This window comes from Rhincodon typus, chromosome 20, assembly GCF_021869965.1.
Source record: "Rhincodon typus isolate 14 chromosome 20, sRhiTyp1.1, whole genome shotgun sequence".
Taxonomy (NCBI): domain Eukaryota; kingdom Metazoa; phylum Chordata; class Chondrichthyes; order Orectolobiformes; family Rhincodontidae; genus Rhincodon; species Rhincodon typus.
In genome coordinates this window covers 14975043-14993299 of record NC_063351.1, presented here as the reverse complement: position 1 = coordinate 14993299, position 18257 = coordinate 14975043, and the positions used below count along the sequence as shown (strand labels likewise).

The following is an 18257-nucleotide window of genomic DNA, read 5'->3' as shown; positions in this document are numbered from 1 at the left end:
CCTCTCCACCTATCCTCTCCTCTATCCCTCTTCTATCCACCTCCCACTCTCTCCCTATTTATTTCAAAACCCCCTTCCCCTCCCCCTTTTCTGATGAAGGGTCTAGGCCCGAAACGTCAGCCTCTCTGCTCCTATGATGCTGCTTGGCCTGCTGTGTTCATCCAGCCCTGCACCTTGTTGTCTCGGATTCTCCAGCATCTGCAGTTCCTACCATCTCAAATACAAAAAACTGTCAAGTTTATTTAAAGCTAGAGTCTATGCCTCTAAATTCCAAGTTGCAATTTAAAATTTACTTGAAATTTTTACATTTTTCCCATCCAAATTACCAAAGTCCACTTAAACACAAAACAGAAATATGTAAAAGTGCTGCATATTCCTAACTGTTGGAAGTTTGAGAAAGTAAGTGTTATCTTGCTCAGACTAGCCTCAACAAGCGAGAAAAGGCATATACACATGCAGACTGCAAATGAAATCATGTTCTGCAACAGGCTAGCTCTTTGCAACCTACACTAATATCTCATTTAGCAGGTTATCACAGCCTGAAGGCAGAAAATCAGAAATTTTACTATTGGTGGTTTGAATTGCTTACCACGATAAAAAGTTAAGGTCAGAGGCATCTGGGGAGTAAAGAGACATTGAAAATGTGAACTATGTTGCTGCGAGCTTTATATTTTGATGAATTTATTGGAAATACTGATTGTTCACATAAACCACTTTCCTGTTCTCTTGCGGTTCTATTGTTTGCGATTGGAACATGTTCTTCCTGAGCTTTCATCATTGCTAGGAAGTTTGAAATTCAGGCTTTCCTGCCAGTGGGAAAACAAAGTACCATCACAGCTAAAGAGGATCACCAAATGCATCCGCCACCAAGTCCAGAACTATCATAATTCTTCTCAGTTAGTCTTTTTAAAAAGACTATCAAATAGAAGATAGTGAATAGAGGTGTACCATGTAGGAGTGCTCAAAAGCATTTTAGATGCAAAGTAAATATAAATAGACATTTGTTCAAAACCAGCCCCAAATAAGCCTTCATTTATGTTCATGTCAACTTCTGTAGGTTTCTCTCCAAGGCTTAGCAGCAAATTTATCTGAAACTAATTTCCCAGCCAAAAAAGAAATAGTAGAATAAAGTGCCACTGCTGTTTCCATGATGCAGTCAGCTCCTCGTACTGTCCTCAGGACCTCTCCAGAGGTTGGTTCTCTGTTGCTTAGCAACAAGCAAACTCAAGTGTACAATTCTTAGGCCTTGCTTGAATGAGATTTCAAAAACACTGTACAATTTGTCCTTGTACAGTCATTAAATAATTTTGCAAGAGTGTCACTGAACCAGCACATTAAATATTCATATAGAATCAGTTACAATTCAGAAGGCCATTCCATCAGTGGTCTTCCTGCCAGCTGTTTGCAAGAGGAACTCTGCCACTCCCACTCACCATAGCCCTGGAAGGATTGCCTCCTCAATTATCCAATTCGCTTTAGAAAGCCACAATTGAATCTGCCTCCACCCCACACTCAGGCAATGCATTCCAGATTCTAGCCACTCACTGTGTAAAGTTTTTGCTCACATCACCCGATTCTTTTTCCATTCAGCTTAGAATCACTGGTCTCTGGTTCAGAACCCTTTCTCCCCAGCTACCGTCAGTCCTTTCAGTTGAGAAACCAGACATTCTCCCATCCATCCAAGGCAAACAACCCTAACCTGTCCAATTTATTCAGCCAGCTGAAGTTCATGGTGCTGGGAATGCTTATTTGTACACAAGTATTAGTCACAAAAGAAAACAAAGTCTAAAAAACTTTGACTTAAATACTTAGAGGGAAAAGCCTACTTTAGGAGATAAGTTAGTTGGAAAAAGTAATTATTTTAAATAAAACAAATCCTGGAGCAGTTCACACCAAACTGACTGTAGGATTAAAAAAGGGAACAAGTTCAACCTCAGATGTTTAAGGATTTGCATTTTTTGAATGGAGTAGAAAGCCATTCCGGAAGGACTTCAGGAGGTGTAATCATGTAAAAGTGGATGCTGAATCATATCCAGACAAAATACTTGGCTAGAAGAGAAGCATTCAAAAAGAAGATCTTAGTGAAGTGAAGTAAAGAGGAGGAGATCTACCAAACTGAGCATCAGGGGAATGGAGTTTAATTCAGAAAACTTAAAAAGTTACAGAAAGTTATTGACATACGGGAGAATAAAGCTATGATAGAATTCAGTATCAAAACCAGAAAAAGGTGTAGGATTCTGCTCCATGGCTGATTTGATAATCTTCAATTCCACTCTTCTGCCATTTCCCAATAATCTTCATTCTCTTACTGAAGAAAAGTCAGTCTACTTCAGCCTTGTATTACTTAAATACCAAGCCTCTACAGCCCTTGGTGGTAAAGAATTCCATAGATTCAGTACCCCAAGAAGTTCTTCCTCATCTTTAAGAATGTGACCCCTTTTGAGACTATGCCCTCTGGTTCCATCTTCTAGATGATACGCACTGGTACTCAGCAGTGATGGAAGGAGTGGATACTTTGGTATGTGGTGCCAAAGAAACAGGCTGCTTCGTCCTGGATGGTGTCAAGCTCGAGTGTTGTTGGAACTGCATCCATCCAGGCAAAAGGAGAGTATTCCATCACACGCCTGACTTGTGCCTTGTGGATAGTGGACAGACTTTGGGGACTCAGGAGATAAGCTACTTGCTGCAGGATTCCTAGATTCTGACTGCTGTTGTAGCCCTTGTTTATATGCCGAGTCCAATTGTGTTTCTGGGCAATGCAGAGGTAACAGGTGGAAGATAGGAAAAGAAATTCCAGGGAAGAACATCAAGTGAAGCAATTAAAAGCAGCTAGAAAAACCCAACAGTACTCAAAGAGGGGCAAATTAAAAGAAAAAAAAAAATCAAGGAAAGTGACAATACAGGACAGAAGTGAGCGTTTTCTTTTATCATCCTGCCTCACCTCAAGACAAGGAAATTTAAACTAAGAAATGTTAAATGAAAAAAAAACTTAAAATCTGCATATGTGTAAGTGAATAAAAGCAGGAGTAGCACAGCAGCTCCAGTCAAAAGCAGATTTCAGTGAGCACAAGGCAATTGGTACATGGTAATAAATTCAGACTAGAGTATGTGGCTGACAGATTGCTGTGCAAGAATGTACTTTAATTTGTGGGTATTGCAGTAGGAAAACAGGACAGCCTGTTTTGTTGCGCTGTTTGAAAGTGTCCTAAGGCATTGAAGAGTGCTTTTAAACAAGTAGTGGCAAATTAAGAGCTCAAGTGAAGAGAGATCTTGAACCACAGAACAAACGAGGCAATAAAGTCAGGTAATAAAATCAGTAACGATAACAAACGACAGGAAGAGACCAACATACAATCCAAAAAAGTGCACCTTCAATTGAGGCTGTAAGTAGGCAAAAAAAGTCAAACAACAGAATTAAAGGATTTATGAATACTGTGTATATTTGTAAAGCCTAGATGAATTGGCAATGGTACAAAACAAAGCCAAAAAAGGTATTTTGATTAACAAGTTGTACAGAGACATAATTTCAAACTGACTGAGGTTAGGAACTGAACAGCTATACTTGACATTTCTAAAGGGGAGGTGAAAAAGAACAAAAAAGGAAACAAGGGAGGATGAGGTATTTTATAGAAAACGAAACTGGAACAGTTGAAATAGTCTTGAGCCAAGATCAAGATGTAGAATCAGTTTGGGCAGAGATACAAATTAGCAAGGGCAAGATTTTATTGGTGGGATTAATCCCTAGGACTCCTAAAAAAATAGCTAGACTCAATATGAATCAAATCAATGTGATCTTGTAAGATATGCTGCCAAAAGTTTGTAGATGAATTTAATCTTCACGTACAGAGGAAGTCTTACTGAAAAAAGTGTAACTTGAGGACAAGAACACAGATAGCATTCAGGACAGTTGTGGTAAAATACATTGTGGAATAAACCAGTAAACAGACATTGACCTGGAGGAGTTTAATAAGACAGGATTAACAATCTCCTAGGAGAGGATCAACAGAAGACTGATCATAAAAGAAGAATTTCAGAGTTGGAGGGTGAGATGGGAGTTAGATACTGGTCTTTAAGCTTTTAATAAACTATTGTAAAGCTTTAGAAGACTGAGAAAGATTTTAAAAGATGCATTTGGTAGGTAAGTAGTGGCAGACATTTAAAACGAAATATTTGGTCAACCTCAATTATGAGAAAGGGCGACTTCCTGGCTGACATGTTTTAACTAGTAGATTGCCACAGCAATCAGGATTGCAGACTTAACGATCCACAATCTCAACACCAGATTTGCTAGTCATACAACTGGTCACTCAAAAATTGTTGAGAAAAAGTTCAAAGTTCAGAGGATAAAAAGGGTCTGCTAAGGGACATCAACAGGTGAAGTGATTAGACAAAGTTTGGGAAGACGGAGCCAAATAAGCTTACCTACCTCCGTAGGAATGAAAAAACAAAAATATTTAAATAGAAAGATAAGAATATGCTGCCGTGCAGAAGGATCTTGGTATCCTCATACATAGACAGTTAGCATCCAGGCACAGCAAATAAGAGGCAAGTCAAATGTTGGCCTTCATTGTAAGAGGGATGGATTATAAAGAAGGAAGTTTTGGTCTACCTGGAGAAGGGTGAGATCATGAATAATTTAATTCTCCAAGTGAGAGAGGGGGGCCAAGATCATAGCAGCACAATCTTGTGTAGCAGCAGGTTATAGAGGCCATATGACTTACTCCTACTTCTGTTTCGTTTATTCCGAGTTGGATATTCTTTTGTTTGTTTTAATCATAGCAAAAGTGGAACAGGCTTAATTTTAAAAAAGGGATTGGAGGGGATGACGTGATTGTGCATTACACAATCACATCAAAAGGCTGAAAAGAATCTCTCCATTAGAAATGTTTAGTGCTCACCTGTTTTGCCCTTTACTTAGATGCTCACATCATGTGTCTTGCTTTTGGGTACAGACAAGCAGCTTGGCACTTGTGCCAGAAGCAGTGAAGGGAGTGAATGTGTTACTGTAGGATGATGCTGTACAGCAATGCCATGTGGTGTGTAGAGGTGACAGTTTACACAGCAAACACTCCTTGCACTTTAACCAAATAGTCAAGAGGGGCTATGGTCAGTCAGGGGGCTGGTCTATCAGTCATAGGAGGTCACAAAGTATTGAGTGAGTAGGCAGTGGTGGTCGAGTGATTTGGACTAATTAAAGGGAAGGTGTTGCATGGAAAATTGTGAATGATAGAGCCTTTAGTGGAAGTGGGTGCAGTAGGACACTGACTGCAAAGTAGCAGGAGGATAGTGGCACCTGACCTTTTGTAAAGTTATTAACATTTGGCATGCCTGCATTTTCTCCAGACATTACTGACCTGGGGTTGGCAACTTGCTACCAGGTGGACAGTGATTGAAATGCTGAACATCTGGGGTTTTAAGTATGGCACATATGTAAACATCACTGAAGGACTCAACACCCAAGTACTTCTGCTGCTCTAAGCCCAAGATCACAGAAGCTGCTGCTTGGAGGTGGAGTGCATACTTAAATGCAGAGAGCATAAAATTGCTGGAGCAAAGTAATCAGTCAAGCTCAGAGGGAAACCCTCGCTGAACTGCCACAAATACATCCCAAACAGTCCTGTTACTGTCTCTGCCCGATCTGCTGTGTCAAGCTGGAAACACTCAGCACTCCTCCACAAACCTCACCAAGTTGGCAATGTAGCAGGCTGTTCTTTAAATCAGGTTGCGATATCCAAAACACTCTTGCTTCAGTATAACAAACAAACAGTTTAGGTACAAAAAGGATCACAATTCAAAGTAGTTTAAAAAGAAAAAAAATTCAGTATTGTCAGATTTCACAGTTTTGAATGCTATCAGGAGTCATTTAAAGTGATAAGTTATACTGGTGCTTATACTGGCGAGCAACTTCACTTCATGAAGAGGAAAAAAAGATGTGGACAGTACACAACACTGAATAAGTCTTTTGCTTGCCCAAAGAGTTGTTTGTTTTTAAATCCTTTATGTACTTTCGGTTAGATCAGAGAATCTAAAGTTGTGGACTTGAGTCAGACACATTAAGTTCCACCTATCCTGTTTGGAGCAACTGCATCATTTTCCTGTTGGGCCTAATTAACTTGTCTCAAGTCTACTGCCAGGCCCTTCTCTGGGCCTCATTCAGTGCTATTGCACACATACGTGTTTAACAAAATGGATTGTTTTTACTATGGGGAGAATGCAACGATCAAAATTTCAAGATAACAGCATATTTCAAATACAAATTAGTCTAAAGTTAATTATTCCAGTGTTAGAAGTACTCAAATTCTTTGCCATTTTAACAACACATTTACTTATTGTTTTGAAAAAGTTTGGTGGTTGTGGGGAGGAGGGAGGAGATTTTAAAAAAAAAGGAGTGGGGGATAGGGACAGAGGGAGAAGGAGAGAGACAGAATAACTATGGATTGATGGCATTTCAGACTTTATGGTCCTTCATTGTATTTAAAAAGGAAAAAACTGTTTTCTGATGAATTAGTGGGGAGACTAAAGGCCTGGCATTGTTGATGCAGAAATTTGGCAGGACATACAGTTAGAGTTGCAGATAAATCTTAACTAAAAATATGCAAAACATTCTTGTCTAAGCAGCACTATTTCATCATTAGTATGTGATAAACAGTATTTTTGTCTGGCCTGCCACTAACAAACCAAACTCTCAAAATCAAGTCTTGCACATATTACAACATTATGCCAGGCTAAAGCAGCAGTCTGGTGGGATGGTCTTCAGATAATCAGTGCAGACACAATGGGCCAAATTGCCTCTTTCTGCACTGTAGGGATTCTATGATTTCCCACTAACAAAATGCAACCCAACATCACTTTATAGAATGGTGTTCTTGCCTCAACTACATAACTAAGGGCTGGAATTTGTTTAAATATTACACAAGTTCTGGCAGAACTAACTTCCATCATCAAGCACACCATGTAATTTCCTGGGACTTGTCTGCTGTTTCACAAAACTTGTGGGAAATGTAGAATGGCTACTTGTTGATCCATACCATAATTAAATGCAATGACAAGATCACATTCATTACAGTGACAGCATTGTGATCACTGCACAATTTAGAGTGATGCTGGGAACAGGATTGGTACAATTGCAATGATTTATTGTTTACATTTGATTTAATTCTGCAGTTATAGAATTTTATAAATCCCAGTGTGGAACCAGGTCTTTTGGCCCATCAAGTCCTCACCGACCCTCGAGAGCATCCCACCCAGACTCACCCCATGAACTATTCCTGTAGCTCTGCATTTCCAATGGCAAACCCACCTAGTCTGCATATCCCTGGACACTATGGGCAATTTATCTTAGCTAAAGTCACCTAACCCGCATACCTTTGGACTGTGGGAGGAAATTGGACCACCTGGAGGAAACCTACTCTGACAATGGGAAGAACGTGCAAACTTGATGCTGACAGTTGCCCAAGGGTGGGATTGAACCTGGATTCCTGGCATTGAGGCCACAGTACTAACCACTAAGTCATTGTGCCACCCATAATTGCAATGACTTGTGTTTGCATCAAACTGTCAAAGTATTTTACAGCCCCTTAATAAAATAGGTTCTTATTCCAATAGAATCTCATTTTTCCTCCTCTGGCATGGCAATTTAAATTGTTAATTGTTGCAAGTATGGCCAGTAGTCAAACATGCCCAATTTCATACTAAAACACACGAAATTAAACTTGGCAACAGGATGACCAACTACATGAGAAAAATAAAAGTGACTCAAGGTTTATAGCTTCCATGATATTTGTTAATGGTGTTGGTGGAAAGGAGTAGGGATATAATAAAGACGAGGAGCTTCAGTTATCCATCTGATATATCAGCCAGGCTTAAAAGAAAGAACTGACCAGAGATAAAATCCCACATGAGGATTGTTTTATCTGAAATTGGGCACAAGTGAGCACAATGGAATGTTTTTTTTTGTAAAAACACTGGGTTTTGGACTATGGCATCACATCACAATAGGATTTCAGTTTATCCCTTGTCCACACCTCCTCCCATCCAGTCACAAAGAACCATCATTATTTCTCCAGCATCAATTCCTCATTGGAAAGGTAGCAAAGTTCAAAGATGATCACTGCTTTCCAAGCATTTTTTCTCACGACACCCCATTTTAATGCCTTAGACTTCATAGGATCAGAGTGAAAGTCTTGTGTAGGGAGAGGAGGGTGTCGAGTAGAGAGGGTTATTAAGCAGCTGACAAGTTAGTTAGGGAACTGTTGAGTGAGTGCACTGTTGCATGTTGAGGAAGGTGTTGAGAATTAAAACTGCTAGGTTTGCCTTGAAAAGAAAACAAAAAAAATCTTTTCATGGGCTGTAGCTACAATCAGGCCACAGAGCAAGTGAATAAACCATGCCCACTAACTGAGGAAAAAAAAACCATGTTAAAAAGGGACCTCACAGCTGTCAGTCAACTGCCATTGTTGCCTTGGAGGTGACCCCAACATCTTTCCCATCCAGAAGATTGTACACGTTAGGGTATGAATTCTTGGAAATTCTCAAGCAGGTTTTGAAAATGCAAAATGGTTTCAATTACTTGATAGGCGTTTTTCTAATCTAATCCATTGTCCCTCCTTCCGATGTTGCACTTTGATAAAGCCTGTTTACAATCTATGGCTTGAGGCACAATGTAGGTTACAGCTGTGAAGGCTGTCAGTGAGAAAATGGTCCCATTGTCTGTGTTAATGGAATGATCAAGTCTCAGCAGCAGATTCAAACTTTAAATTTAAAGACAACAATTGTTTGTAAAGCAAGGATGTGAAATTGAGAGAATGCAAAGCAACTAATATTCTGTGTTTCAGAAAATGACAGCTTTGTTTTAACCAGACACTAACCCCCAGATTATCTCATGCAGTCTTTTGACAATAAGTTAACAGCCAGCATTCCACCACCTACATCCAATAACACACCAAATCTCAATTCACAATCATTCATCACCACTGACCCATTAACCAAACATTTGTCAGAAAGTATCAAAAGGCCTCAGCTTTGATTTATAGATGATCTACACCCTTTAGTTAACTCATGCTATCAACTAGATCTATCCCTTCTACTGTTTCTGGGAAGATGGGCTGATGTAATTGACAATACTGGATGGACCAGTTGTCATTTTCAGTGACTTTTACATACAAACGTCACTGCCTCAAATTGCACCAATGACAAAAGGCCCCCTCTCATGTTCTCATTCTTCAAATAAAACAACCTCCTGAACATCTTTCCCCTTCTACAACTCCAGTTTCTTCCTCCCAGCCACAGCATGGTATCTCTTATGTACAGCATAAACTGAAACTGCAGTTGTTTAAAAAAAAGTGATGCTTTTGTTTGTATTACTGGATTTCTGAAATTACTCCAGTTTCAGAACTACGTTACAAGAGATCCCCTTAAAGAGGTTTAATAACCAATTTAAGATCTGCATTAGATAAAGTGACTGTGCTCTGCTTGACATGCTGAAATTAGAAATATTCTGAACAACATCTAAAATAAATGCAAGACCAGACCAGTTCAGTTCCAAACATCATTCCTTTCATCAGTGAGTCAGAGCTAGTTTAAACATTCAGCTCTGCAACACAAGACAATCCCTCCCAAAAAGAATTTTATAAATGATCTGAGTGTATCACTGGCAAGTCAAAGCCATTCCTCTTTCCAAACCAACGTTACACAGGCTATTGTATTATTGTAGCTGTAGAACAGCCACGTGTGGCATAGCCAAAGCAAATGGACCCCAAAATGGGCACTAAGTCTCCGTGCGCCCTCAGAGTCTGTTCTCCATAAATTAGATTGACTAGTCTGCACATCCACTTCTTCACACATCTTAACATAGGGAATAAACATTAAACCCTAACTGGAAAATTTCATGCATTCAGAACCCATAGCATTTTCTTTTGGTGCAGTAGGGAGTAGGTTGGAGGAAGAGAGGGGAAGGGAAGAGATTCTCATATTTCTACTGTCCCAATTTCCAATTTCACTTCTGAATTGGCTTAAAGTTGCACGCTGTAGGCCATGCCGGCTTGTTTGGATTCCCAGTGGAGGTGATTGCTTCTGTCACTACTTGACAGAAGGATCCAATTAGATCAGTCCCTTGCCTTACAAGGGAATGCAATATTATTTTTTGGAAATTTTCTTCAAATTCCTGTTATCATTCTAGTGAGTCTGCACCACATCTCCAGAGGCCAGCGAGTGCAAATCTTAGCTTAATTTGCTGAAAAACGCTCCAAGCTGTCTGACCAAGGGTCTGCTTGACTGAACTGTCTTTTAATCCCATTTGAAAACCAAACTCCAATGCAATTAAAACACTATTAGCCTTGAATACGTGGCCTGTACATTAGCTTTTAAGTCACATGCAGAAGCAAATCCATAAAGCCTTTTACCCCTCCACACCACCACATCCAGAATCCCTATTAAGAAATCATGTAAAACATCATCACTACACCATGTACAAAAAGTGAAGGCTGAGATCCCAGTACCCACTTGGGATTGTTCAAGTTATTGTCCCTCATTATGTGGATTGAATGTAGGTTGGATAGGTGTATGAAGAAAGTAGATTAAGAAAGGATCATGGGAACTCTGTGGGCCAGAGTAATTAGCACCACACCCTCAAGGGAAACAAAGCTGGTACGTCCTGGTTGGACCTAGCAACTTATTTCCATACTGCAACTAGAGAGTTTTTAAATTGACAAACTGCTATTGTTGAAAAACAATTAACATTTCTCCTTTCCAACAGATCAACTGATCCTACATCTCATCATCCTGAATACACGATAAAATTTATCCAAGGATAAATTCTCTCTGCCCCCATACAGTCTGACGTTCTGTCAGAGAGCGAGAGTGAGCTGCAGACATCTTCCAGGAAATCTATCATAGCCTCAAGTTTCTGGAATTCCAAAGCCATTAATTGTTCAAACTGCGTCATAATGTATTAATTCAAGACCAGATTTATTCTCACTGCAACTGTATTCTGGCCAAACAAAACAAACTTTCCAAAACAGGATAAGAGAAAATAAAGCACCTGAAACCAGTGTTTAGTTTGCAGTTCCAAAATGCATTGCTTTGACCACACGCAGCCCAAGATTCAGTGCACAACTGTCATACCCAGAGCATTGGATTTTATCAGGACAATGGAGGGAGGTCACAGGGTACACTTCCTATCTGTGAGACAGGAGCTTCAGGTTTGCATCCCACTCTAGAACATGACTTTATTCTGAAATGAAAAGATGCTTGATCAGCCACCTGCAAATTCTTCCAATATTTTCATTAAAAATCAATCAATCATTCATGGGCTGAGGACATTGTTGTCTAGGCCAGCATTTTTTGCCCATCCCGAATTGCCCAGAGGGTAATTAAGAGTCAGCCACATTGCTGTGGGTCTGGAGTCATACGTAGGCCAGACCAGGTAAGGATGGCAGTTTCCTTCTCTAAAAGGAAAAAAAAGGACATTAGTGAACCAGATAGGTTTTTCTGAAAATTGACAATGGTTTTCATGGTCAAACTTTGGATTCCAGGTTTTTATTGGATTTCAATTCTACCATTTGTCCATGGTGGGATTCAAACCTGGATCCATTACCTGGGTTAGTAGGAACTGCAGAATCTGAGATAAAAGAAGGTGTAGACCTGGATGAACACAGCAGGCCAAGCAGGAAAACTGACGTTTTGGGCCTAGGCCCAAAACGTCAGCTTTCCTCCGATGCTGCTTGGCCTGCTGTGTTCATCCAGCTCCACACCTGGTTATCTGCATTACCTGGGTTTCTGGATTAATAGTTCAGTGACAATACCACTAGGCCATTGCTTCCCCATTCATGACCAGTAGCAAGGGAGGGGGAAGAGGGAGAGAAGAGAAATTGGTCAGCCATGCTTGATGCAGAGTGGCATCCCTCAAGCTGTAGCTTCAGGTCAGTGGTCTGTCCGGTGTAAAATAGGATAAGAAACTGACAAGCATGTGCTTTGTTTGCTCTATACATCTTTATGCTGGCAGACAGTATAACATGAGGAAGCAATGCAATTAACTACTTCCTCACATTCTGCTCAGATGGAATTCATTAAAATGGCATCAGATATTACTGGTGTGTTTTGAAACTTTGCTGTCATACAAGAAACAAATAGTGAAGAGAGAGACCCAAGTCAATTGTAGTCTCAGTCTTGCCTTACAACCATTTGCATCACATGACAGAATAACCATAGTCTGATATCCACAGCTATTGTTTTTCACATTCTGAAAAACAATGCTCCAAGTATGGCTCTTAAAAGGAGGTCCAGTCTCCAGAATATAAACAAGCTGTAAGTGCTGTCATCTCAAACTACAAATTTGCACTAAATTTTACTCTGCTGTTAATCAACTAAGAATAAATCTCAATTCAAAGTGATGATTAAAAAAAACAAAACCATTGAAAATGAGGGCCAGTCAAAAAAAGGAGTAGAGGAGCACTGCGGGCCAGGCAGAGGAGTAGAAAAGTTGACATTCCGGGTCGGGACCCTTCTTTGACACAAAACGTCAGCTTTCCTGCTCCTCTGCCTGGCCTGCGGTGCTCCTCCAGCTCCACACTTAGTATCACTGAACTAGTCAGTCAAAAAAGCCCAGAGATAACAAGGTGTAGAGCTGGATGAACACAGCAGGCTAAGCAGCAGAGGAGCAGGAAGGCTGACCTTTCAGGCCTAGACCCTTCTTCAGAAATCAGGCCCAAAACATCAGCCTTCCTGCTCGGCCTGCTGTATTCATCCAGGTCTACACCTTGTTAGCTCAGATTCTCCAGCATCTGCAGTTCCTACTATCTCCAAAAAGGAAAAGAGCCCATTTGCTCAAGTAGAGTTAGAATGATGAATGACTTGTAAAGTTTGCACACATTAAAAACAAAAGCTTGTTGCTGAAAACAAACCCTACAGTAATGCAATAATATTGTCTGTTCAGGCCAATCTTTAAAAAAAGGGAGACTTGCACCATGTACAATTATTCAGCACAATACAGAGCTACAATTCAGATTTTCTTCCTCATATGGAAGTTAAAAGTTCAACTGAAATTTTTGCTTTACACATTGCAGTGAGTTCCTTTGGCTCAGAGCCAGATCCCTTCTGGACATGTGGCTAACAGTTTAGAGACAGATACACAAACAAAGGCAGTACCACTGGAGAGGGCACCATCACATTTGTTCTCCTAATAGGTTAGGAGTCTGCCAATAAACTGATGTATTCTTTTCCTATTGCAGAGTCAGGCCAAAATTAGTGAGAAAATCAAGTAAGAACTATTTTGTAACAGCTCTAAAAAGACTGCTTCGTCATCTTGCATTCCCCATGGAGCGATGTGCCTATTTCAGCTGTTGCTAGGTTACTTGTGCATGGTTTTGCATTTCCAAAATTATAGTACTAGTTGCAACTTTGCTCAACCGTTCAGCTTCTTGGGAGGTGTTGTAGGGTGGCAAGTTTACCTCTGATCTTGGAATTCAAATTGTCACCAGGTGGAATGTTAATTTAGCCATATGCGTAGTTCAATTCCACTTCCTAACCTAAAAGTCAATTGTGATTGTATGCATAACACCACTGAGCACCATTGTTTAAAAAAGCATTTCCAGTCCATTCTGTTAAACCCCAATGAATCCAAGGCACATTTTAGCAAGGACTCGAGCAGGCGCTGTTTAAAGATTATATTGAAAGTGTGGGAGAGAAAAAAAGTAGCATGCACTGCTGCATTTCAAACATCAATACACATTGTAGGTTGTGAAACAATTTGCCCCACCCTTAAGCATCAGCAGTGGCCACCTAACAGGATGACTAAGCTTGCAACACAAACTATAAACATACCTAATGTTAACATGTAATTTCTGAAATGTCGAGATGGAGATGCTGTAGCACTATATTCAAGTATTATAATTCAAAAGCATTATTTGCATACGAGAATCAGTTTGGAAAATAAACTCTGCAACATTTACTAACAAACTTGATCTATTAACTTGGACAGCACATTTTCCAAAGTGGAGGTGGAGGAAGGGATTAATATTAGAGCATTAGTAATTTTAATTAAGTACAGCATTCCAGGGAATGAGGCAATTTGGAAGAGGCAAAGAAAAAAGTAGAGGGGGAAAAAAACAGGGCAGGGTGGGAGAAGCAGGGGGAGAGGTATTTGTTTGGCAACCAAAATGCTGGGATAACTTTAGAGTGCAGTGGAAGGTTATTAGTCTCATTTTAACATGTAGCTTACACAACAACTTTTTTTCCTACAAGTAGTGAGTGCCACTCCTGGATTGCAGAACATGCCTCTACAAAACAGCAAAAAAAATGCACAACTATAGTCCAAAATTCCTCTGATCACATTGCAGCGAGTACAAGACAGACTAGCTCTCATGTCAGTTGCTGATACGAGAGAAAATGAAAAGTCACTTTCTTCGTATGAAATGTGAACAAAATTTTCTTCAAAATGTGAAGAAAATTACTGGTTGAATAAACAGTTGGAACCCCATCCCCACCCTTCTCAAAACTCATGACATTGAGGTTGTTTTTAAACCTAACAAAGAAGTTAGCCGATTGGACTGTGAACTATATTAAAACTGAAGTCAGAGAAGGATTTTGCAAAGGTAATTATGGATCGAATGTGCTTCAGTTCCTCACTCCTAGCCCAACCTACAAATTATCAACCAAATTCAGTTTGGGTCCCAAGGATGAGGCTCTCCATGACTGTCAAAAAGCTGCTCTTCAGAGAATACTCAATTCACATGATTCCTGTAATTTATAATGGAACGGTTAGAATTTCAGTACAAAAATCAGGGACATCTGGTCATAAAAATTAATATAATACTGGGAGAGCAACTCTGACTATTAAGTCAGGAATGTCTGATGTTAACATTTCCTCCACCCTCCAGCAAGTAGAAAGTCAAGGCTGTTGAATAAACCAAACTTTAATATTTCACTGGACTTCTTCAAAGAACCACCTCCTGACAAATTTATTGGCCATTACAGAATTCTATTCTCTTCAACAGAAAGAAACAGAACTCGTTTGATTCTATCCCAAAATGTTTGGTTCTTCAAATGGAAGTTGGGTTGAACGCCAAATCTGTTCAGTTAATTTGCACAGACTTAACAGCAACATCTAACAACAAGTAACATGCATGTATTTATCTGGTTCTCATACAGGAAGCCATTTCAAAGTCTCAAGGGGGCAAAAGGCAACAGATGATTAAAAAATAGGTCAGGTGGGGGTGGTGGTGGAGAAGAGAGATAAAAACTTCAAACAGCAAACAGAGTGCACTAGGAAAAGAAAATCTGAAGGATAATGGGATCGAATCTCAAAATTCAGAAGTCAGGAAGAAACTGGGGAACAGAGTGAACTGAGCTTGAAGAGCTCATGGAACTGTAAGAGATAAAGGCTGAACAAAGGTGCAAAGCAAGGTTCTGAATAATAAGTGGAATCTTTATGCAGGACATTCAGCTCAAAGTCAGCCTTGTGATTGTTAAAGCATGGGCTAAGGGTTTAATAGTGAAACAGAAACAGATATACAATAGAAATAACACCTGTTTTGCTAAGCAATTGCAAGATCATGAAATTTACTGCCTGTCAAATCACTTTTACACATATAAAATTTAAGTTAGTCCTCTGCACACATTCCACTTCTCATCGATTCACACATTATCAGACACCATAATTGAAATTCTTTAGTCTATTGGGGTGACATGGTGGCACAGTGGTTATAGCACTGCTACCTCACAGCGCCAGGGACCTAGGTTCGATTCCTGCCTCGGGTGACTGTGTGTGGAGTTTGCACATTGTGTGGGTTTCTTCCGGGTGCTCCGGTTTCCTCCCACAGTCCAAAGATGTGCAGGTTAGGTGGATTGGCCATGCTATATTGCCTGTAGTGTTCAGGGAGGTGTAGATTAGGTGGGATGCTCTGAGGTTCGGTGTGGACTTGTTGGGCCGAAGGGCCTGTTTCCACATTGTAGGGATTCTATGATCTATGTTCTATTGCTTAATGATACTGTCATTTCTGTAATTAACTGCTGCACACAAGTGACACCACACCTAGAAGAATAAATACCCATTTCACTTACATATCAGAATCTGAATAAAACACCAAAGTACACACAAAAAGACAACACCCTCCAGGCAGGTAATGTCCCTCCAAGACTAATCACTTGGAACCGAGTGCTCATACATACTCCAAGTTCAACACTGAAGCAAAGTTTGTTACTACAGATACTTGTGTTTATAGGAAATACTTGGGAAGGAAGTTATCATATGACTTTTGAATTGAGTGAATGCTTGCTCGCTCAAAAGAATATTTAAGGGAAGCTTTCTAAAAAAGGAAAAAGCTATGGGTTTATTAGGAAAGTTCTGAATATTCAATGCAGGTTCAGCCACAAGGCATGTATAAAAGCCAGAATTAAGCAGAATTGAAGGCATCGGAGAGGAGGGGTGGGATGACAAACTTAAGCTGCGGAAAGATTGTGAAGGGACAAGGATAATAACTCAATACATTGGGACAGTGGAGCAGTATAGATTAGCAGGGACAGAAATGGTAGTTGACATTAAGTTCTGGGTGGGCCAGAACGAACAAAAAAATCCAACAAACCCATTAGACAACAGATGGCAAAGGGAAACAGTGGAGAAGTTGAATATCAGCATAAGCATGGAAGCTGAATCCAAACCAGATGTGGTCACAAATAGTAAAATGTTAATAAGGAAACAAAGGATGGTTCATTGATCAATTCTGGGAATGACATTTGCAGATGTAGAAGCAGAAATCGTTGTTATCAATGCTAAGGCTGCATGGCGATGATGTGCAAGTGTGGAAACATCAAGGCCTGTACCATGAGAAGCTTGGACTCGTCATGTAGTGGTTGTGTCCCTACCTCTGGACCAGGAAGCCTGGAATCAAAAATCCCAACTGCTCTAGAAGTTATGTCATAACATGTCTGACCAGGAATTAGAAATATCTACATCATGAGAAGCAGTGGAGGATGGTGTGGCCAATTGGAGGTGGAATGGTACTGTACTTTTGAGCCAGGAGGCTCAGGTTTACGTACCATCTTCTCCAGAGACCTGTGATAACAAATTGGAGCAGGTCGATTAGAAGATATCTTAAATAAACCAAATTCAGTTCCTAGTTACCCTCACTCTGTATTCTGCTTTATTATTTGTGGGATCTTTCAGTTCACAGTTTAGTTGCAATGCTTACCGTAGCTGTTCACTAAAACAATTAACATTGCTAAGATACTGTGAAATTCCCACAGATGTTTAACATTTCATAAGCACAAGTTCTTTTAAAAAGGACAGAAAAGTTAGTGATTGAAGAGTAAGAAAGATTGGACCAGGTGAAGAAAGACAGCATCTAATGATGCAAATCCTTGGATCAAAAGGCAGTCAGGACAGAAATTTAGGGATTTTAAGAGAATTCTCAGAAGTGGAGGAAGGGGAAGCAGCAGAAGAAAGCTTACACAAATAGAGAATAGGGGACAGAGTGTGTGTCAGGCAACATGAGTCTGAGATGAAGGGATACATACAAATCCTTAAATTTAGTGATACGATAGTAGATTGGGACAGAAAATTAGAGTTTGAAAAGGCACGGATAATGAAAAAAAGAAACCATGGTGTGTTGGAGACCTCTTTAATAACAAAGGAGTGGGAAGGTATTTAGAATTGATGAGCGTAGTTTGGTAATGCTCAACATTTTGACTTGCTCAAAAACACCTTGTGTATTAATGAAATAGCTCAACACAAGCAAAAACGTTGTTGATTAAGTTATTTGTACACCTCCAAGAATAGGAAAACAGTAGGGAAAGTTGACTAAAACAGAGGGAAACTTAAAGTTGTTACAGGGTGTGACAGGTGGAGGTAAACCAGATGTTCTTAGGTTCTGAACATTAGCCAGGAGGAAGCAAAAACAAAAAAACCAACCATCTTAGGGCAAGAGGCAGGCTATTCAAGCTGGAAAAGAGGAGGAATTTCTTCAGGTCAGTGAAACCCAGAAGGGCCAAAGCTCAATGTTGAATACATTCAAGACAGAATCTGATAGATTTCTAAAAACTAACATCAAATATGGAGATCACATGGTAAAGTGACATTGGGAGTAGACCGAACAGTTCATCCACTTCACTAACACCTTCCACCCCAACCTCAAGTTTACCTGGACTATCTCTAACACCTCTCTCCCCTTCCTGGACCTCTGTCTCCATATCGGGCAGCCACCCAGAAACCAATATTCGTTTCAAGCCCACCGACTCCCACAGCTACCTAGAATACTCCTCCTCCC

General features: G+C 40.1%; 1 protein-coding gene across 1 annotated transcript in view; it reads right to left on the bottom strand.

Moving 5' to 3' along the window:
* The window catches only part of LOC109936026 (myoferlin), a 194232-nt gene that overhangs the window by 160506 nt on the left and 15469 nt on the right, over positions 1 to 18257 (bottom strand). The window lies entirely within an intron of this gene.